Source organism: Gallinula chloropus (genome assembly GCF_964237585.1).
Source record: "Gallinula chloropus genome assembly, chromosome: 2".
NCBI lineage: Eukaryota > Metazoa > Chordata > Aves > Gruiformes > Rallidae > Gallinula > Gallinula chloropus.
In genome coordinates this window covers 40,574,334-40,597,962 of record NC_140086.1, presented here as the reverse complement: position 1 = coordinate 40,597,962, position 23,629 = coordinate 40,574,334, and the positions used below count along the sequence as shown (strand labels likewise).

At 38.2% G+C, this 23,629-nt stretch overlaps 1 long non-coding RNA gene across 1 annotated transcript in view; it reads left to right on the top strand.

Moving 5' to 3' along the window:
• Nucleotides 1-17,760, top strand: part of LOC311188564 — a 96,066-nt gene extending 78,306 nt beyond the window's left edge. Inside the window, exon 3 of the long non-coding RNA XR_014617119.1 lies at nt 17,722-17,760. This is a non-coding gene — a long non-coding RNA (uncharacterized lncRNA). The remainder of the gene's footprint in view (nt 1-17,721) is intronic.
• The last annotated feature ends 5,869 nt before the right edge of the window (nt 17,761-23,629 follow it).

The following is a 23,629-nucleotide window of genomic DNA, read 5'->3' as shown; positions in this document are numbered from 1 at the left end:
CTTTTCAAAGTATTTAACTCTTCTTTAAAAGATTTTGCACATGGTATCAAGTTCCAGGTGGTCATACTGTGGCTAGCCTGCCACCCATATGCAAGCTAGTAAGTTAAAAACAAGCTATGATTTCAGCTCAAGTCTATACTACCCAGTTAATCCAAACTGAATGGGATAATCGGTCCAGACACATTTTGCATGTGTAGAGGAACTGCTATAGGTGTTTATGGTTATTTTAAGCATGCTTTTATTCTCATGTGGCTGAGCTACATTCTACTCCTGACTGTGATGATCCTCACAGTAAAAAATATTGATGTCCTGGCAGTGTCCCCAAGATTTTTCTACCTTTCTTCTCATAGGGGAACAGTTTTGCAAAAGTGAATGTATTGATTAGAAATTGAGCATTGGTAGTAAGGAGCTGGGAACCATGTCTCCAGACATACATGAGTAAATGCAAAGACGTGCACAACAATGTAAATTGATCTCCCTTGGAGACAATGTTCCTTTAAAAAGGTGCTGATTACTTGGGCTAGCCAGGTGGCCTGTAACTAGCTTTCAATGTGAGATTTAAAAATGAAAGGCGGCACCAATACTTGGTGAAAAACATTTTGAACATCTCTATACCACCCTACTATTCAGTATGTCCACATGTGATAGAAAAGAGTCCTTGTAATGAAGAAGCAGAAATGTGACATTAAAGCTAAAAAGCAAGAGCACAGAGCTTGTTTGGGAATGATGAACCTTGCACTGTTTGCCAGCCTGCCATCATATTACTTAAACTGTTTCTTTTATTCTTTGGGGGTATAATGTTTTCCTTTTTTAAAAAAAAAGAGTTTGGCCAACATTCTTTAAGAAATAGCTTTTGTTCAGAGTGCTCACAGTGTTTTATTGACAGGAGTTCTGTCAAAAGCAAGACCGGTGAAAAAAATAATAAAGCACTGACTTTATTTTATAAGACTAACAGCTATTTTTCTTCTTGCACTTGGGCTCAGATTTTTAACACGATCAGTCTTCCCATTAGTCTAGCACAGAGGTGGCTATTTTTTCTATTGCTGCTCTGTCAGCTAGAATAGGGCAGGGCAAAAGCTGTGACCTTATCACTGAACCTACTTTTGCTGTCTATCCAAACTTGGTAAAGCTTTCACTCTTTGGAGATTTTTATCTTTATTTTTTTAGTTCAATGAGGACATCTGGGAGTTGTAACAAGGCATTACTCTACAGAGGACTTATCTCCACTTACCATAGACTTGGGGTTTTTTTGCAATGGAGCCCCATTACAACACCAGAACAGTTGCAAATGAGCATCCCTGATTGTTCCAAATTTCCCTTAAGTCTTTATTTTGTTGCTGATTTCTTTTTCTATTGGTTATACTTTCTGCACAGAGTCTGAAAATCATTGTTTCACAAGCCGAAAGAATCTGTATTGTGACACAACTTACTTGGCTCCCTGGGAGAAAGCAATGAGTTGCTCATGAGAACTTATTTTTAATGGTGTTAATGTCATGGAAGAACCCAGCATTACATTTATCACTGCCATCCCCTGATGGTACTCCAGGAAAACAAGGAAAAAAGTGGAAAATCAAAGTAGTCTAAGTAACCCAGAAAGACGGAGGGATCCTTTATACTGAAAAACTGTTGTCTAGCTGAAAAAGACAGGATATTTTTCAGGGCAGCATTAAAAAATTTAAACTGAAAGCTTAACAAAGCAGCCAGAATTATGTGCAATAAGGAATTCAAGTGAGAAGCCAAAGTATCCAGTTTTGTATTTCATGGTGGGCAGCTCATTTTGCTTCAGTACTTGTATTAACTTATTCCTGTGGTTGCAGCCACACACATGTGAAAGAGCATTCCACTGTGAAAACCTACCAAGAGTACAAATGAATTAAAGACATCAAAAAGATTAAGTAGCTACATGGCTTGCAATAGCTGTCCTGGGTATATGTGAATTAAATCACACTTTTGTTTAAGCATCAGATAACTTGTGTAGACGAGCATATGTGCTTTTAAAATGCATCTTCATGGGCAAACAACCTTCAGAGCAAAGCAAGATGGTGAAGTGGAAGCAGAGCAGGAAGGTTTGATTGTTAGTGTGAACACCACTTAATCTGAACAGATACAGTCACTAGAAAGAAAGATAATTTCTTTAATGTGGACAGAAAATTTCCTTGAGCCAAATGGCTAAGGGTAATCACTAAGTTTTATACAGGACAAGAGACAGCTTTAGAGGGATTATTTGTAGCAACCGTGTCATAGAACAACATCAAGTAGAATTGGTACATTAGTGTGCAATTTCCCATAATACTCTGATAGTGATGTTGGCAAAGTACTTCTTCAGTAAACCACAGATGGACTTAATTCAGAAAGTAAGCATTAACATCAGCGCTAAATGCTGAGTCATTCTTCCCAGTGGAGTCTGGCAACTAGGAACTATTTTGGTTTGAACCAATTTCTTTATATAAAGAAACCTAAAAAATACTACAGAACAACAACATTATTATCTATGATTATGGTAATATAATTTTTAAATCAGTCATATGATGGAGATGGGAAGTAAAAAAGCAACAGTGGTGACTGCTGAAAGCAGCTTTGTGTTTCACTTATACACCACTACAAAAAATAAAGTTTTTAGCACTACAAGACACTGGCACAAAAAATTGCTATTTTCCACTTGCCATAACCACTTGGTTACATATTGACTATGTAATGCAAAGATGGCTTTCCAGAAGAAATGCATTTTCCTCATCTTGCCAAAAGTTTGGGTTAGCTGCTGGGATTACCAGGTGGTTGGAGTGATAAAAAGAAGTGAAATGTTCACAGTCCTCATTTCTGGGTTTATTAAGTCAATTTATATCTTTTTGCTTTAGTTTTCCTCCGTGTGTAATGGAGTAATATAGTCACATCTGCCCTTTTCCAAACATATTAAACCAATTCTTATATTTTTGGATACTGTTGCCCACTCTTTCACAGACTGAAATCCTCTGGAGATTTAATTTCAAGCAGCAAATACAAAATAAGCTCTACTTACTGACTGAATGTCGAGGCAGCACGGTGATTTGACACTTTGCAGCTATTAGTCGTAGTGCAGGAAGACGACAACAGAGTTTTTGAAAAAGTGCCATTGAGCTTTAGGTGTTGCAAATCTGTGCTGAGTATCAGAACCAAACCCCAAGAATGGAACAACTCAATGCGATTAGAAATCATGTCACAGCCATGACATGAACATAGCATAGACTGTGCCTAATTTTCTACATGACAGCTTTTAACTGAATATGTAAGCAGCTGTAGATTGTCTGACTCTTAATATAACTTGAGGACATATAATAATTGTTAGTACTTGTCTAAAAGATATTATTTTTACTCTTACCAGATATGAACTAACACCATTATCAATATCCAATGAGAAATTTTGCCTTTTTCACTGAAAATTAAAAATGGACAAAATGTAGCTTTTTGAGCTTCTAATTAAAAAAATAATAATTTTTCTATTTTTGGTAAATAAAAGCTAGTGAAGAAAAAGCATCTTCTAACTGATGGCAAGCACAGGCCTGTTGCAGTTCTATGGGAAGGACAAACCTCAAACTTTTAAAGGAAACCTTCTTTCATTTTTTTCATCCACATTCCTGTAGCTTTTTTTGCATTATGGGTGTGTTTTCCTAACTTTTCTTACTTTTATTATTGCATATGGCATTCAATCCTTTTGTAGGACTATTAGAAAAATCTCTGCCTGGCATTTCCTAGATGGCTCAATTACAGGCACCTGTAAATAGGAGGGGAGACACGAACTCACTCTCAGGTGGTATGTAACCCTATTTGAAAAAGGTTATATGCAGTCAAAATCCCAACACTTAAAAGACACCAGTACAGTTCTTCTGAGATGGTTACTGTAATGTTATTCTGTGTGTAGGAGCTGTACGTGTCATACAGGCATACTTGTAAACTGCTACAGGAATGGACATATTGGCATGGTTTTGTTCCTCAAGGTCCAAATAAACACAGGACTGGTGTCAAGATTTTTTGTCTTCCTGTATTACTGTCTCAAGTGTATTGACAACCCTTAAAAATGAAAGTGCGCTGAAAAATCATTTGCAGGGCTGTCAGCTTTAAAAAAATATATATATGTCTGGGAATGTGGCAACATTTACATTTTCACCTGATGCAGTGCTAATGCAGCTGCCAGGATGCCACACAGAAGCTGTATATCAAGCCCTGCCTTCACCTCTGTGGCTGTACGAGCTGGGCTGTACCTCCAATAAGAGTGCTGTCAGTCAAAGCTGAAGACAGACAGCAATAACCCTCAAAGGACAGAGACTTCCCTGAGGAGACAGGTGGATGAGATACAAGTCACAACTTCCTTGTAAGAAAACACTTCCATTTTATTTCACTCTGGGCAAAATAGATCTTTTTTCCATGGTAAACATTTATGTTGTGGAAACTGCCTTTTTCGTAGAACCTTTTGATGTAGAATTTCCAACCAGCTTTGTCAGGATGAAAGTTTTCACCTGGTGACCCAGTATGTGTAAGGACAAAGACTTGCATGAGCAGGAACCATGCTAATAACCTGGCAAAGGAACAGCCAAGCTGCAAATGGGGTCCCAGCAACGCAGCGCTTGTGTATCAGCCAGTCACTGCTATGGTGCACTGCACCACCATACAGTGATGGTACTTTCCATTTTAAGAGCCAAACGTGAGACAATCTTCATTTCCAAGGTGAGATAAGATGATGAGAAAAGGAAGAGCCAGCTGTTCTCAGCAGCTGGACAGAACTGGAAAGAAACCCCACAACAGTAGCAGCTGAAGATGATAGTAGGGTCCCCGCTGGTGGCACCGTGGGGTCATTACAGCTTTTCAGGCTGGCAGTGCTAAGGGAGTGGCAGCCCTCCTCCCCATCATACGTTAGTGAGGCTGAAGTAACAGCTTTCATTCCTCCCTTCTGTGACTTGGCAAGCTGGCATTACTGCTGATGAAAAATGAATCAGGTCCTGGCGATGCGATGAGAATTGACTGTGCTGCACACTTGTTAGTGTTTGTGCTTTGCTGCTTGGATACTTTTATTGATGAAATGAAGTACTGCATACTATTAAATTATCATTTCATGCTACTTATGATAATAGGCAGAAGAGCATGGCAGATTATTACTACTTTCATTTATAACTGATTAATGTGTATTGTTGATAGCGTGCGTTCCTTTCTTAAGGAGGGTTGAGAGGTGTGAGATTTCAATTTGAAAGATTTTGTTATGTTCCTTTATAGATTTAGAGTCTGCAAAAAGAAAAGGGAGGAAAGCAGAGAAAAGAGGACTGAGTGAAAGGATAGGGATATCTGCGTTAGACAAGCTGAGATAATGTCGTAATAATAACTGTTTTATGTCTCTATGCATATGGTGCTGAGCAGAATGCATTGAATCCCCTTAACAGTTATGTCTTTATGTGTGCAGTCCCCCTACAGTTAATAATCTATTGTACCTGCTCTTCAAGACACCTGGCTATTGAGTGCATTACTAAATAGCACAATGTGTAGCCATTTAATGAGGCTGAGTAATTCTATTATCTCGTCATACTATTTATTCACCACCTGCATATTTTCCACTTCCTCTACAGATAAGGTTAACAAAATTAATTCTGCCATCAGAGGTTGATAATCCTGTCATCTGGGCGTGTGTGACATGCATGTGATAAAGATTCACAGATCCCCATCCTGTGGTTTATGTATGTCATAATATACTTGCAACGGTTAGAAGACAGCAAAAGAATCACTACAGAAATATTATACAGAATACTACACGGTTTACAGAACAGCCACAAAATGACGTCTGATTTGCACGCAGTGAAAGGACTTTATCTCCTCCTGACCACATGCAAAACGAAAACCTAGGGCCTGGTGTGCACAACGTGAAGACTCTTGTGTCATGGCAGAAAAGAAAGTGAAAAGCCCCAAAGACAGACCAAGTGATTTGCATAGATGCTGCAGCAGTACCAGAGATCCACACTGAATGAACCCAGTAAATGTTGAAATTTGAAAAAGACCAAGTATATAAATCCTTTTTAACTGCTTTTCATGCTTTTTGAACACACCCAATGCCATTATTACCCAGTACCCCACAAAACTCAAACTTCGCAACTGAACTAATTTTTGTGCATTCTGCTGTAATAATTGTGGCACCCATGTTTAGCAGATGTCATATGAAGAGTGTAAACACACACATCACTACACAAAAACTGCTACAAACAGTGTTATCAGAATACACACGAAAAAAGAAGGCTGAAGGTCTGTTGAGTATGAAAATGAGAATGCTAACCCAATTGTGTCTCTAGATTTGGCATGGAGATCTCTGTGATCTAAGTGTCACTGAAGGTGACTAAATCTGGTAAAACGGGGGAAAAAAAGTAGGTTAAAATAATGTTATTGTTGCTCATATTTTTAATGGTATTTCTCTGAACTGGCCTTTTTACCATCATATTTCCACAGTGAGCACAAAGCTCACAATTGATTCCTGTAACTGTGAATGAACAGAAAAATAGTAAATGACAGGTAATTTGTGAAAGTGGCAGAGAAAAAATTTGTGTAAAACCCTGTTGCTGGATCTATTTAAATTCAAACTTCTGCTGTTCACTTGCTTCACTAGCCACAACTTTAATACAGTTTAAGTTGCTCATCACACAAATATGGTATGGTCCCTAATCTCCTTCCCCATGTGGGTTGAGTTTGGGTGCTAAGAAAATACTACATGTTTTCTAAAGATTCAACTAGGGCTTTTTTCAGCAGGATGAAACACCTGTATTCCTGATCTCTGCCATTCATTTATGAGCACAAACTGTCTTCCTGAAGTCTGCTACAAGATGGAGGACACCCCTGCTTCAGGCCCACAGTGCACTGCTAATAACACATAACCTTAAAACATACACGCCCCCCTCCCAGCCTTACCCCCTCATACACAAACAAAACCTCAAAATCATCACTCATGACATCAGGATTATTGGCAACTCCATATAGTTGTTCAAGGATAGCTAAAACTCAGGGACATCAAAGCTTTAAAAGTTTAACCAAAAAGTTTAACCAAAAAGAAACCTGCAAAGCCATCTAACACAAATCTCTCCTTTTCCTCCATATCTCAGTGCAGCTTTCTTGATTTTATACTTTCCCTTTTGTTTGGCTAGTCTTTGAATTGAAAAGGGCCAATAAACTCAAAAAATACCTTTCCTTATCTCTCTCTCCCTTTGCTGTCTCTCCTGGAGGGCAGTATTGTCCTTCACAGTGTGTGAAGAGTTGTATCCCTTCATTACAAAATGGGCAGGTCAGCGCTGCCCATGGAGGAGGCTGCCAGGCCTGGCTGCAGCCGTGGAGAAGAACTGGATGGTAGGAATTGAATCCTCTGAAGTCTAAGTTTCTACCAGGGAGCATATACCTAACAGCAAACCAATTACACCAGGACACTAGATCCACCTTGTTGGCAGACTCTACGGCACACGTGCATGTGGTGTTATAGGGCGAGAGTAGTACCTGGTTTGGTGCTATAAATGAATGATGGATCTGCACACTATAGGGGAGTATCAGAGGACTCGCTGCTGATAAACTTGTAGACTCTTTGTGTCTTACAAAGTTTGCATTATATGCATTGATCTAGGCCTCCTAGAAAGAGAGTTTCAGGTCAGCTCCCCACATAAAGGTTTGGAGAATTTGGTCTCACAATATTAACATCCCATAGTTGTATTAAAATGGAGATCATCAAGATTTAATAGCTTTCTGTTTCCTCTCTCCTAGCATAAGGAAGATATAGACATGGAAATAGGTGTACCCTATGTCACCATTTTGGAATATTTAATTGGATTCATACATTATCCTATGAGAACTGTTGGAAGTAAAGGAGTAAATGCTGTCATTTAGTACTTCCTACATTCACAGTAATTATTTCATCAAGAATTCTAATTAGTCATGACCAACCTCTAGCTGTCCATAAACCATTGCTGATAAATCCTCCTTTTACACTACATCTATTAAACTTTTAAGGAAATGCAAGTAGGAAGTGTTATTATGGGGGCAAAAAATGGACCACAACAAGCCCAATGTTGTCAAATACTTTAATGTCATTTATGCAACTGGCTAACCTCAGTTCCTGTTAGAGGTTTTACCATTTTAGTTCTACCTCACAGCACAGCATCACTAGAGAAACAATCTCAGCACCATACAAAATAGTGGAGGAAATGCTTCAATAGCACAATGTATGACAAGTTCACCAAGAAAAAAAATCTATTTAATTTAATTATGGACATATGGATATAACCAATCTTGTGTATTCTGACACCTGTCCAGTTAGTCTGTTTCCAAGAAAATGAACCCAGGTTTAGCGAGCTACCTAAATATTATGCATAATTTTAAGCACATTATTAATCTTTGTAGTCTTGCTGAGTTATGAATGATTTTGAATTTAGGAGCAAGTTGAAGTTAATTTCTAAACCTTAGTCTTTTTCTTGTCTCAGATGCTATTCATCCAACCATAACTGTCTGTAGGGAAAAAAAGTAGCCATTGAGAAGCAATGGAGAAGAGTCTTGACTTGTCCTTGACCAGGAAGATAATGGTGTAAAGAAGTTAAAAAGGAATGACTTCTAGATTGAGTCAGAGATCAGGAGTGCTCTGTGAAAAAATGTTTCTCACCATGGTAACTTTCAGAAAATTGCACTAAAAGAAATGCACGTGGCTTTCCTTTAAACTAGAGGACCCTGTGCACGGGAGGAAACAGCGCTCCTTGAAAAAGCTTTAACCTAAATTTGAGGGGGGAAAAGGATAAAACCAGGTTTGCTGGAGATAAGCCTGGGGGTGGCATGCCAGTGTTTGAGGAACAGTGTTCTAGTGAGGTCCTTCAGTTTGCCACATCAGTGGAGGGGGGGATGGAGATGCATGCAGCAGCAAAGATGCAAGTGTTACTGAAGTCTTAGAAACCATGGGCGTACCTGAGAATGGTCATGTAAGAATTAATGGTTCCCCCAAAAAAAGGTGGCAGGACCAATAGCCCAATTGAAGTGCATCTACACCAGTGTATGTAGCATGGGCAACAAACAGGAGAAGCTGGAAGCCATTGTGGAGCAGGAAGTTTATTATATCATGGCCATCATGGAAACATAATGGGATGACTCGTAAAACTGGGTGGCTATGAACTCTTCAGAAGCAGGAGGCAAGGAAACAGAGGTGGTGGGGTAGCCCTATGTATTAGGACGTGTTTTGATTGTATAGAGCTTAATGATGGTAATGATAGGGTTGAATGCTTATGGGTACCAACCAGGAAAGACCTGCAAGGCAAATATCCTTGTGGGAGTCTGTTATAGACCACTCAACCAGAATGAAGAGGCAGACAGAATATTCTGTTGGCACCTAGGAGAAGTCTCAGAGGGGAACTTACGAGATGTCTTCTGGAAATACAATACAACACAATACAGCAGAAAGGAAACAGTCTAGGAGGTTTCTGGAGTGCATGAAAGAAAGCTTCTTAACATGGCTAGAGAGTAAGTGAGCCAACTGCTGGACCTGTTGTTTGTGAACAGAGAAGGACTTATGGGTGATGTTATACTTGAAGTCCATCTTGGGAATAATGGTCATGAAATGATAGAGTTTTCAATTCACAGTGAAGTAGGAAGGGGAGTCAGCTGTGACTTGGTTTTCTACCAACTAGTAAGCAATAAGATGAGAGGAAATGGCCTCAAGTTGCATTGGTGGAGATTAGATTGGATATTAGAAAAAAATTCTCCACAGAAAGGGTTGTCAAACACTGGAACAAGCTGGTAGGAAAGTGGTTATGTCACCATCCCTGGAGGTATTTAAAAGATGTAAAAGGGTTTAAAGGGTGTAAAAGATGCAGTGCTTAGGGATATGGTTTAATGATGGACTTGGCAGTGCTAGGTTAATGGTTGGACTTGATTTTAAAGGTCTTTTCCAACCTAAATGATTCTGTGGTTCTGTGATTCTAAAGTGACACTTAACATGTCTCTCTGTTAAAATTAAGTGAAAACCTGAGATATGTGCAACATAAATGAGGGAAGCATATGGTTCTTGCTTGGTAATTTGGTAAAGAAATTGAGAGGAGTTCAGAGTATTATTATGTAATAACATTGTAAAACAGAACCCTGCCCAGGTAATCAGGTCCCTTATTTCTGACACATTTTTATACTTCATCATACACTTTCCTTATTTCTCACACTTCTTAACTGTGGTTTTAACAACTTTTCAACATAGGAAATTTTACTTTATTAAAAAAAAAAAGATGAGATATAAATGATTAGTCTGTAGAAAAGAAAGATATGGAAGCTTTCTATGTTCAGTTTCAATCAAGAACTAATTCAAGCAAGGAAGAAACAGTCATCTTATTCTAAAAAAATGTATAAAATTGAGTTTTGCTGTTTTGTACTTACCCATAAGGGAATAGACTCAAAAGCTTTCACGATATAGGATTTTTGCTCGTGAAAAAAGAGATTTGGAACCACTCCAGAATAATCAGTAAGAGTGCACTGGGATATCTTTAAAATCCTCCAAAATGGGTAGACCAAGGACTTTTCTGTAGTACACAAAAGAATGTGCAGATTATTTCAATTCTGGGCATACTTTCTCAGCTTTTTTTTTCATAAATATATATACTTGACTTACCAGAGAAATTTAGTCAAAACTGGTATGTATCTGTGTATTTTTTGATGAGCACCATTTAACAACACTTTGACTTCAGAGATAATCATAGTGCATCCAGAAAGATATTGCCTTCTTTCTTGGGTCAGTGTAATTTCTGTTTTATTTTTATCATACACCTACAACCAAGCAAAAGGAAATTAATGCTTCTTGTTGTTATGTACACAAGGATACAAGTTTAGTTCACCAAAATCTTTAAGTCCTTGCATAACTGCAAGATCGTTAAGTAGTTCCAAGGAATCGTGCACTTAAATGTTGAATCCACGCAGGCATCTTATATCACCTAAAAGGTTTTGTACTTTGCTGGATAATCCATGATTTAGTAAATCACAGGAGTGCACACTCTAATATCTCTCTTTTGATCAAATTGTGCAAATATGTGCGAGCATACTTAAAGTTGGTACACATTTTAGAGACTTATTGAATTGGGTCTAAAACATACTGATTTATATAAGGATTCCTGACTTAATACAGGTCTATCCTGCTGCCTTCAGAGAGAGATGAAGCTTTCTGCAAGCTGAATTTAGGATTCACTGATGTGATTAGTCACTTCTAGGGGAAATTGGTGATTTTACTTTAGTATTATGCTACCATTAAGTCAGAATCAGAATATTTTTGAGACTTATGTATGTATATGCATGTGAACATGCAGGAGAGCAAACATCTCCAGTAAGAACCCTGCATGAAGTTCTTAAGGGTGTTTCTTATTCAGAAGTAGGAAGAATATTGGCCATATGCAGATATAAAACAAATTCCTTTTCCATTTTTAAAGACAAAAAAGTCAGGTTTATTATTTGAGAATTAAAACCATTCAGTGTTGGGGAGGTTTTTTCATGAAAAAAATGTAAGCTAGTTAAGAGTTAAAAGGTAAGGATTGTAACCTTTGAAACTTTCCTCAAAGCTGCTCAACTACTGATGGGGTGACATGGAAAGCCATTTCTCTTATAATGAGATACCAAGCAGATCTGTCTTCTTTTAAAACCTGGCATTTAAAAATACATTTACTTCTATTATGTACTGGCCTAACCTGCACAGGCTATTTCTTGTGACATATTACTGGAGCAGATGTTTTAGACAACCTGCTGGCAAAACTGCAAAGAATGAACAATGTTTTTTGTTTTTCTTTTTTAATTTTGATAAACTATTGCAAAAGTTTCTTTTCCAGTGTTTTAACACCAGTTTATCCAAGGATTTCACTATGTAAATTGCCTATTATTTTTCCCCTACTGTGCAACTGAGTAGTGTAATATGAAGAAATGGGGAAAAAATGGACACCCTGATGACTTTTTTTCACAGGACATCTGCTCACCTTACCCAGATCTTTTGCAGCCAATTTGTCTAAGACCATATGGATGAGATCAAATTGAAGAGAACTGGGGGGAGGGGAGAATGCAGAGGGAAAAACAGGGGCTAGAAAGGAAAAATAAAGGATAAGAAAGATGTGAGTTCGAGAACATACATTTTAAAGAAACACCACCACTCCTCCCCTATAAAAAGATTACTGACAGAAAATAAGAAACAGAAAAGTTATAGTTTTATGATTTTTAGTTATTGCCTATCAAATCCAGGTTAAAACTTCAAGTTGTTTCTGAATAACAAGCTACTTCTTTCAGAGTAGCTATTGCAGTCTCTCCACTGTCATGACCTTTTCTATAGCTTAATAACGGGATCTCAAAACAGAATCTGTTTAATATTTCATTAAAATGTTTAAAATATAAATACAGAGCATTATGCTACAGAATATATATGTACATTTTAACCAAGAAGTGGTATATTTCTGTATTCATGAAGAAATGACCTTCAGGATTCAGAAGAAGGTCTTCTCCGTTTTACACCGTTCTAGTCAACTTTATTAACTTTTATAAGACTGTTTGGAAGTATGAAATTCATCTCATCATCTCTAACAAATGTATGATCAATCAGAGAGATGCAAAATCATCAAGTTTATGTTAGGTTACTGGCAGAAGAGATTGCCCCTAATGACTTAGTAATGCCACAGTGTACATATATATATATATATGTATATATATATATATGCCACAGTGCATATGCTCAAGTATTTTCATTTGTGTTTCTGATACTTACCTTTATATGGCTATGGACCCGATTCTTCAGATAGTAATGTGGGTTCTTAAGCTGAAACAATTTTGACTTCCATGGCCTCATTGCAAACTTAAAAGTTGCATGTGCATCACTGTTTGTAGAACTAGAACATGTCTGCTTAAGCTGTATAATAGATGTAGCAGCTGTGTAGAGGAAGAACAATCAAGCAATATTTTGACAGAAAAGGAAAGGGTGACCAGGCAGGAGTAATGAATAGATCAATACAGAGGTCTCAGATTCCCAGTGAAGTCAGGATTGGACTGTTGGTAGGGCATGAAAAATGTCAGATGATTTGACATTATTTTGCAAGTAATTAAATAGTGCAAAGATGTGTTACATCACTTTGCATTTGCTTTTTTGTTAAAAGTGGTTCAACAGTTACCAACACTCAGCTGCAGAGCCCTGTGTTAAGCTGCAATAATATCTTTTTCTGATGCCTGAAATAAAGCTCTTGATTATGGAAGAAAGAATATATAAAGTTCTCTAAGTAGAAACTACCTACTGAAGTATATAGCTTTGTTGCATAAACATATTCTTGCTAGTATCAATGATGTCACCTATGACATGGATTGGACAACTAGACAATTTAATATTGAAAGGCTGGCCAATATAACTGCCAAATATGCTGTATAATTAAATGAATCTACTGGAAGATTTCCCATAAGCAAGTATGATGGTGGCCTGGCCTAGCAGACAAGATGGGTAGGGAGGGCTGTTTGCAATTAAATAATTTGCTGGGTTGATTTTCTGATTCATGCTACTTGATGAAGACAAGCAGAAAAATGGACAAAGTGATGTTTCAGGCTTCTCATCTTTGCACTCATTTCACCTGTTTTTCAGCCATTGTTCACCAATCTGGTTTTGTACCTATTAAAATCAGCAGAAATTGATATCAGAGGAAAATGTTTCCAATGCCAGTCTCCTGCTTTAAAAAAAATCATCAAAGACCAAATGATCTTTTGCCAAAGGAGAGTTCCAGTTTCGGTTTTTGCATTTCAGATCCAAGCATCTTTTGGCCAATACCCCCCTTTTTTTTCCGAAAGTTTAGGGTTACAACATCGTCTTCATTGGGGCTGGCTCAGCCCAAGCTTCCACAGATTTAGCAGCTGCACCAGCTTAAGCTTTCTGCTCACTTTTGCCCCCCTGCCTCTCATCTTCTGTTCTTGCACTGCCCCCTCTGTTAGGGGAGTATAGCTGGGAGGCCGTGTGGAGAGCTCAATCAAGAAACTGAAACAGCTTAAAAATACCCTGCTATTTTTAACAGGTAGCAGTTTTCTGGTCTGATTTACTGCAGAGCCCACAAATACTTGTTCTGATACAACTGTGGAGGCATGTGGGGACAGAAATGAGCAGCTGAAAGTGGGGGGTGAACCAGGATCCGCTAAGGTGTTGATGCTGACAGAAATGACCCTTGAAAAAGGCTTTCGTCTCTGCATCTCTCCACCCCTGTTCTCATGCTCAAAGTGGCGCTCAGGAAAAGCCCCTCTTCACAGGGCATGTGAATTCCTGAGTAACATTGCATTTGCCTTTTCTCTTCAGTAAAAACATCCGCTTAACTATCTTTAGAGCTATCTGAAAAAGGCTGTGAAGAAATCATCTAAATTCAGTTTATGTGAAAAGACTTCTAGAGAATCAAATAACAATTAGAATTATGCCAGGGCTGTCTCTGATTTATTGTTTAGCTTAATATAATTTTTTAAAGTAGATGCAGTAGTGGAACAAAAGGCAGTTTTCTCATCTCTGCTCCATAAATGTTCATTACATATATTGCAAATGTAGGTTTAGATGACTGTATAGTCAATACTTCTGGTGGAATATGATGTAGGAAATTTTGCTTTTTCTAATAACAAAAAAAGCTTCCTTAATCAAGTATAGTATGTTATACTGTGCTGGTTTTGGCAGGGATAGAGGGATTTTTCATAGTAACTATTATGAGGCTATGATTTGGATTTGTGCTGAAAACAGTGTTGATAATATAGAGATGTTTTTGTTACTGCTGAGCAGTTCTTACACAGATCCAAGGCCTTTTCTGTTTCTCACCCCACCACACCAGCGAGCAGACTGGTGGTACATGAGAAGTTAGAAGAGGTCACAAGCCAGACAGCTGATCCCAACTAACAAAATGGGTATTCCATACCATATGATGTCTGCTCAGCTTATAACACTGGAGCAAGAAAAGGGAAGGGTGGGATGTTGGGAATGATAACATTTGTCTTCCCAAGTAACCATGATGCATGATGGAGCCCTGGTTTCCTGTAGATGGCTGAACATGAGAAGTAGTGAACAAATTCCTTGCTTTGCTTTGCTTGCACACGCAGCTTTTTCTTCACTTATTAAACTGTCTTTATCTCAACTCACGAGTTTTCTCACTTTCACTCCTCTGATCCTCTCTCCCATCCTGCTGCTGGGGGAGTGAGCAAGCAGCTGTATAAGGTTTAGGTGCCGTCTGGGGTTAAACCACAACATACACACACTATACATGATCAAATGAGCAAACAGGGAGTATAGTCCCAGCAGTGGGATGCCTGGTAGTAAAACAAACCAACAGAAGAATACCACAAGTAACCAGTCTAGTTGTAGGGGAAAGAGGCTAAACCATGTTTAGGGCACCTATACAACTGAGGGGATTCTAACAGATGTGCTCAGACTGGAAAATTTTTCCTTATCGTGATAAATTTACATAGGGGGTACAAGTGAAATGTGCTAAACCTTATGGCAGTTTTGACTGCTTTTTATTCTATGCACACTAACTATAAAAAGAAAACTTAAGGAACAAAATAGCACATTAGTTAATTAGTTCAGGGTGTTTCTCCTTTCTTTCACAAAGAATAGTTCCTGAGAGTTGCAAACCTAATAATGAAGTGCTGTATTCTCATTTGGAGGGAGGTAAAGGATGCAATACACTTATATAGCACAAATAGATTAAGTGAGAGAAAAACAAAACACCTCCAGACATTCAGTGCAAAATAAATATAGGACTGGTGTGTTCAACAGGTCTTTTGAACATAGAAACCATTTCATCACATTACTTGGTATGATGGTAGGAAACAGAAACTGTTTTTCCCCAAAACACTCACTTTATAGCCCCAAAATACCTTAATAAAAACAGTTTTGAGTCAAATTTTATTTTCCTTGGATCCTTAGCACTAAATAATTCTACATTTTAGAAATACAGAAGTTCAGTAGAGCTAAAAACTTACTGAGGTCAGAGGAAGCTACTAGCTTTGCTCAAAAGGACTCAAGCAGACAATCAACATTTTAAGTGTGAACTTCAACTCCCACAGATCTCCACTCCATGGAAAACATGCTTTTGAAGAACATTAGCTTCCACATTTATCTTTCATCTTACAGATGCTGGTTTTGCCTCCTCAGACCCTGACCCCATCTGAAATCCTCACTTTTCAGTAAAAAGACCAATTGTTTAAGCCAATATTTTCAGTGATGGATTTAAACCTATTACAACAAAAAAGTTCTGTCCTAGTTGCACTCACAAGTCATGTTTTCTCTGCTGTTAAGGAGATGCAACCCCTGAAATAGGTAAGAATGGTTCAAGATGTAGTAATTGAGAAGGTATTTCTGTCAATCACTCCCCTCATCAACCAAGATGTAGACAGAATTAAACTGATATGGATGAAGTTGTTTTGGAAAAAATATCTGCCCATTCTGTGCAAGAAGGAACTGCAGCTCAATGAGGTGTTAGCCAATAACCTATAACTTTGCCAAGAAAACAGCTGCTGCTGTTGGACACCAAGAAAGTAGAAGCAGAAAAGGAAGAGCTGTTGGTGAAATAGAATTTACTGAAATACTCTGAAACTCAGTGTAAATTGTATGTGAAAAATAAGATAATTTTGGGGCATGGGAAGAAGAGCATTACTGTCTGAATATTTGTGAAGGTTTAGGTCAACATTTGTCCATAATGCAACTCCCCCTGCATACTGTTCTAGAAAATAATTCAAAGTACAAAATGACTTCTGAAACTGGCAGCCAGTTTTTCTGGCTGGTAGATAGGCAGCTAGCATGTGCCATGGGTTTTTTCATGTCTTGTTGCCCGTATTGGTTGGGTTTTCTTTTTCATTAAAAGGTTTTACATAACAGCATAAACACAACAGAAACTGTGTTTAGCAAAGGGAAGGAAGGAAGGAAGGGAGGAAGGGAGGAAGGGAGGAAGGGAGGAAGGGAGGAAGGGAGGAAGGGAGGAAGGGAGGAAGGGAGGAAGGGAGGAAGGGAGGAAGGGAGGAAGGAAGGAAGGAAGGAAGGAAGGAAGGAAGGAAGGAAGGAAGGAAGGAAGGAAGGAAGGAAGGAAGGAAGGAAGGAAGGAAGGAAGGAAGGAAGGAAGGAAGGAAGGAAGGAAGGAAGGAAGGAAGGAAGGAAGGAAGGAAGGAAGGAAGGAAGGAAGGAAGGAAGGGAGGAAGGGAGGAAGGGAGGAAGGGAGGAAGGGAGGAAGGGAGGAAGGGAGGAAGGGAGGAAGGGAGGAAGGGAGGAAGGGAGGAAGGGAGGAAGGGAGGAAGGGAGGAAGGGAGGAAGGAAGGAAAGAAGGGAGGAAGGGAGGAAGGGAGGAAGGGAGGAAGGAAGGGAAACTACTAATTAATACTGAATGGAGAAAAGCTGCTAGATGCTTGAATCTACTCCATCTGATGTGAAGAGGCTTGAAAGTTGGATTTCCCATATCCCAGATGAATAGCCAATGTCTGCCTAACATGGTAGAGAGGGCGGCATACAAAAAGACTCAAATTCAGGCTACTGGAGAAGGGTTAAACTATTTACTCTATGCTACACCTGTACCCAAGCATGTGGCTATCAGGTTCCTCAGCTTGTTTGGGTATTCTTGGTTTGGGTTTTTTTTGTTGGGTTTTGGATTATTTTTTTTAGGGGGGAGGAGGATGGGTGGAGAAATGTCTGGTTTTTTGTAGAATTTGTCAAAACAGAAGTAGCATGATAAAGTTTCCTCTTGCTTTCTGTAGTCAGGAGAGCTGCCAAAAATGAGCTGACACAAGTACAGCACTGTCTTCTCCCTGCATATGTCTTGGATCATGAAGCATAGCAGCATTTAAGCTTCAGAATGGTGCTTGAGGAGCATGCTTCACAGGGACACGAGCATGTAAGTAGGATGACTTAATTTTAGTGCATATGCGTGCGTATCTTTCCTCCCTTGTGACCAGTTTTTCATTAAAGGGAATGATTAGGTTCTTATTATTTATACATTGTTTTCCATTGCTTAGGGAGATTTTTCTGTAATCTGCCTTGCACTCTGAAGGATTTTAAAATAACTTTCTGTCCATTAAGTAATTGGTTTAATGCAAGAAATAGAGAATGAAAGAAATAATGTGTACAGGAGACTGCTGATTTTTCTGCTTTTCAAATTCAGACAACAATCTTTTCTGCCCCCGTTGTTGTTTAAAAGCTTTTGAAGGTTTTTGGATTGAAAACAAAAACAACAAAAAAACCCAGAAGAGCTATACAATATGTTTTAAGCTGATGGGAGGAAGCTCATTCTAAATAGACTCCCTATAGAGGCAGCAGCAGGGATGGGGAGAATCTCTGTCCATCTCCACATACCCTGTTGGGTTTACATGATAGATGGCTTGATGATAAGCTGAAGGAGGATACTTTTGACAAATTACATGGGTTAGTTCTACATCTTTCATAAAAACTCGGTTTTATTCAAAAGGAAACGGCAGAGAACAGAACAAAACATCTATTTTTGGTTTTTTTAAGATTCACAGCAGCCACAACCTTACCACTTCATTCATGTTCAGTAGTACTTATCTCCTGTAAACCAGTGGAATTTTGTGTAGAGTGAAATAACAGCTAGCTGAAAGATTGAAAAACAGAAAACTAGCTCTTTCTGAACGAGGTAGTGCTGCCATCACCCTATATTAATGTACCTCCCTTGCTGTCCCGAGTGTAACTGAACGTTGAGAACATCCTATACGGGGGAGGTGGTAAGCCACAGATGACAACTGCCTTTGAGTAACTGTCTAACTTCCATGTTAACACAGTATATCACCTGAACATGTTAAGAGTTTGAGACCTCAGCGGTCACTTGCATGAATATATCTTTAATTTTTCAACCAAATCACTGTATCTTAATTGCATTAAGACCATCAAGGCACTAAAACTTCTTGCAGAATCTCACCACAGCATTTTCTATCTGGATGCTACGTTTGAAGTTTATTTTGTATGATATTAATCAAAATGCATATTCTACGAAGAGGAGAAGAACATGAATATGTGGGCTCGTGAACACCGGGATAGAACTCTTGAGTCTATAAAATACAGAACACAACTTGTTGTTATTTTAGGTGTTCTAAGGGAAATCAAGAAAACAGGATGTATTGACTCTAAAAGCCATTTGGGAATTTTCCAACAGAATTTTTTATCTGAAAATGCAGATTTAATGGGGTTACAGAACATGTCGTTTCAATGATAATTTCATCAAATACTCAGATACTCTCATTTACATTCAGAATAAATATGATGTTAAGAAACAACAACAAAGATAGTCATTTAGTTTTAGGAGTCTGCTTTCCATAAAATGTCATTAGAGATGGACTTTTAAAAAGGCTAAGTCAGAGCAACAGCTTAGCATGTGTGCTTTGAAGACCTGAGCATCTCTTTCCCAAGAACAGAATGAAAAACAAACCAGAGTAAAAGGCAAAGTTGGGGTCGTAGTCAGGAGCCACCAGTCATCCTGTGCAACAGACTGGTATCCTATCTCCACTTATGAGGCCAGTCCCAGTCTGTGACCAGTTCCTAGTTAGTTATTCAAATTATTTTATGGGATTAAGTTGTTCGACAGCCATTTCCAAAACAGTTCAATAGGTTGGAGTTATGTCAATGGCTTGGGAAATGAAAGGCTAAAGGTCAAGCCTTTGGTTTCATCAAGGAAAGCAGTGTGACATCAGTAATTTTTGCTGGCTGTTCAAGCCTTTCATCTTCCAAAATGACTTTTGAAACCCTTTACTTTCTGCCCCAAAAGGAAAAATGCTGAAATTATTTTTTAGCATTTTTTTTCCCTTGCTCACCTCTCCCATCTACCCTTAGTTTTTACTAAGAAAATAAATTGCAATAAGCTAAACATCTCTATGCGGAGATACAGCAGGCTTCTGAAAGTTTATTTTTTTAGCTTGATAACTGCAGTTACAGTGCATGACGCTGTGTGTGTGTGTGTGTGTGTCTGTAGAATTGAAGGATGTAGGAACTGAAAGGATTATTTTAATGAACAGTTTCTTGCATTTACAATTCTTTACAAAACAACCAGACAATGAAACACCATGGAAAGAGAGAGTGGACTGAATAAAGCTTCCATTGTGTTCAGTAACAAAAAGTTTGGAGTAAGAATAGTCACAGAAGAAAGTCACATCAAAGAATGTATGAGACACAATAGGTAAAATAGACAATTGTATTGATAAGAAAAAGTGAAATATTATTTTCCTTGTAGTAAGCAGCGAGCAAGACTGACCAAAATCTTGCATGTATTATGACTCTAGAATAGAGCCTTCCAGGTTTTGGAGACTAATTTTACCATTTAAAAGCTTAATTAAATTCTGGAATCCAGAAAATGGTAGGAATGTAAACCCAATAGAGCCTGGAACATCTTCCAGAAGGTATATGTATGCTTTAAAGTAATATAGGAGTATAATCTTACATAGCATGGGAATCATCTATCTGTGGATACAATGAGTCCAAGACACTGCCAGTGGACTATCTGGTCACTGTGCAACGCTCCACAATTGTGGTCATAGTCTCTGTCTGGCTGTAAGTAGTACAAAATTAATTGTGAAATGTACAGAGAATTTTTAAAAGAGCTTTCCGGACAAAATGTCTTTTAAGATTTTTAATAGAAATTGGTTAATATCCCAAAGTGTGAAAGCTTGCATCCTGTCCAAAATATTTTTTTTACTAAATTAACTGTGGATGTTCTCATTACTCAGATAAAATGTCATCTTTTTTCAAAGGCTCTTAAACTCTTGAGTACACTGATATTTCATGACAGCCAGTTCCACAGGTTAATTGCAAACTGTGTAAAAGTATATTGCTTTTCTATCTCATCAAATGTTTTTGTTCTTGTGTAGTTAGAAGGTAAACAGGAGTTCCTTATTGACCTTCTCAGATATTTTTAGGTTTTTATCTGCATTAAATATATGCCCTCTGATGGGTCTGTTTGTCTGTTTTGGGTTTTTTTTAATTAATCAGCCTAAATAATCTCGTAAATTTATTGCAGTTTTAACCATTTACATCATCTGTCTTTGAATACTTTTTATTTCTTCTAGAAACATAATGCAATGCAAGTTACTGGTATGATTAAATGCAACTTAGGTTCTGGACACCTTCTCATGAAGGGCTCATTTCAGCCAGTGGGACAACTAATGACACACTCTTTGCTATTGGCATTATTAAACCTTCTTTGGATTTCTTCCATCCCATTTCTCTGGCCTTTATTTCTTTTCATGTGTATAGAGATTGTCATTAATATTCACCATCCTAAATTTTGGGTTTCCATCCTTTAGCCAAAGCAAGGTTTGCCTAATTAATTCATGGATGATTTCCTTAAAAAACTAACTAATGACTAGAATTCTATGCTTTAGTATGTAAGTATATTTTAAATATATATTTAATAAAATAATCTTAGAAGGGCCACGAAGATGATTAGGGGCCTGAAACATCTCCCCTATGAGGATAGGCTGAGTAAGCTGGGACTCTTCAGCCTTGAGAAGAGAAGACTAAGGGGGGACCTAATTAAAGTTTATAATTATCTGAAGCAGGGGATGCAGGGGGAATCAGCCAGCCCCTTTTCAGTGGTCTGTGGGGATAGGACAAGGGTCAATGGCTGCAAGTTGGAGCACAGGAAGTTCCGCGCCAACATGCGGAAGAACTTTTTCACAGTGAGGGTGACAGAGCCCTGGGACAGGCTGCCCAGGGAGGTGGTGGAGTCTCCTCCTCTGGAGATATTCAAGACCCATCTGGACACCTATCTGAGCGATATGTCCTAGGGAGCCTGCTTTGGCAGGGGGGTTGGACCCGATGATCTCTTGAGGTCCCTTCCAACCCCTACAATTCTATGATTCTATGATTCTATTATTAATTGAAAATGCATTATTTTATTTGCAAATACTGCATGTACTCAGGTTATTGTACAGAGAGGTGTTCTGTAATTCTGTTTGGATAACTGTACTGGTTTTCACTGGCATAGAGTTAATTTTCTTCATAGTAGTTCCTGTGGGGAGAGGGAGTTTTGTTCGGGATGCTATGGCTTGGGGCGTTGTTTGATTGGTGATGTTTAAATCACATGTTTCTCTTTGTTTTGGTTTTTTTTTCCTCTTTTACTTATTCAAACATCTTTAACTCAATCCATGAGTTTTCTCACTTTTTGATCTTCCAATTTTCTCTCCTATCCCACTGCAGAGGGAATGAGGGAGTAGCTGTGTGGCATTTTGCTGCCTACCCAGGAAACCCACAACAGTAAATGTTTCAGAAAATCCCATAAGACTTGTAAACAATAAGTCACAGATAAGCATGTGGGCATAGCACTGATCACTGGTTATCAAGTAGGGTTGCTTGTCCTTTATAACGGTTATACCACTTCTAAGGAATTAGTCAATCTTCAGAATAACCTGGCAAGCTATCTTGTCTCTGTTTTAAAGAAGGAAATGAAGCAGAGATCTTATGGCAAAGATTTTCAGGAGTAACCTAAAGCATTAAATATCACTGTGTCTGGGTGTTAACTCACTCTGAAATGGACTTTTTTTGAAGGATGAGGCTTAAAATTTGTCCTCAAAACCTAAGTACTAGAAATATCGTACAATTGACCTGCAGACTTGTCATGGGAGTTGTGATCTTATTGTTCTTGGTGGTATAAGGCACTCTGTCACAGTGATGTGGCTGCTATTTTAGCTAAAGACTTCCGTGTTCCAAGTGGCTCTTCAAAGAAGCCCTTGATCGCTGGGAAAGCTGTGATGGTTACTTGACCAGACTATGATGCTTCCTTTCTCTTCATACCCACACCCCACCTCACACTTCTTTTTTCCTTTTTCCTGTTCCTTATCATTACCTCTCAGTTAGGATAAGCAGGTCATCAGAGCATGTGGTGAAAACTGGCTCTGTGTATTTATATATGTACTTAAAAAGTAGGCTTGTTTCATGGATCTCTTCTGTACCTGTCTGTTTCTAATGTGTATATGCATCAAACGAGTATTCTAAATAGGCTGTATAAGGTACAAGTTCCTATGGAGGACAATAGCCTAAACTTTACTGAATGGACTACACTTAATTTTGTCACAAGAAAACTAATTTGTACAATAGCTCTAAGTTACCAATTTTGCACTGAAATTATCGTCTGGAATCAATAAATGGTGCTAGAAAATTGATGGCAGGATATTGACCTCCGGATATATCTTCACCTGATAACAATGGTTCCATTACCCACTGGGGGCAGATCTGTTTTATCAATAAGATAAATTCCACATATTCATATCTCTCAGGAAGATGTTTCACACATAACTGAGCTATTGAGTCCTCTCTCTGCACTGTAAACAATACATGTAGTAATAGAAACATAACTTAGTAACCACATTCCAACAGACCTTGTAAAAATGGCCTGGTAAAACTGCAATTTAATTTATTTTATATACTATAATGTATTCTCAGAAAAAGAGTCATAAATTATGCAAAGATCTGGCACTCAGGACCATGTGAAGACAATTGGTTATGGATTGCTGTTAGCTGATTTACAATCTCAAAATTTTAAGAGTGGCTATAACACTGAAGTTGTTATTTGTGTAATCATATGAATTATTTGCATACTGTTTTTAACCACACAACCCAGATTCTCAAATGGTTGCAAAAAGCTCATATTATTAAATTTAAAAG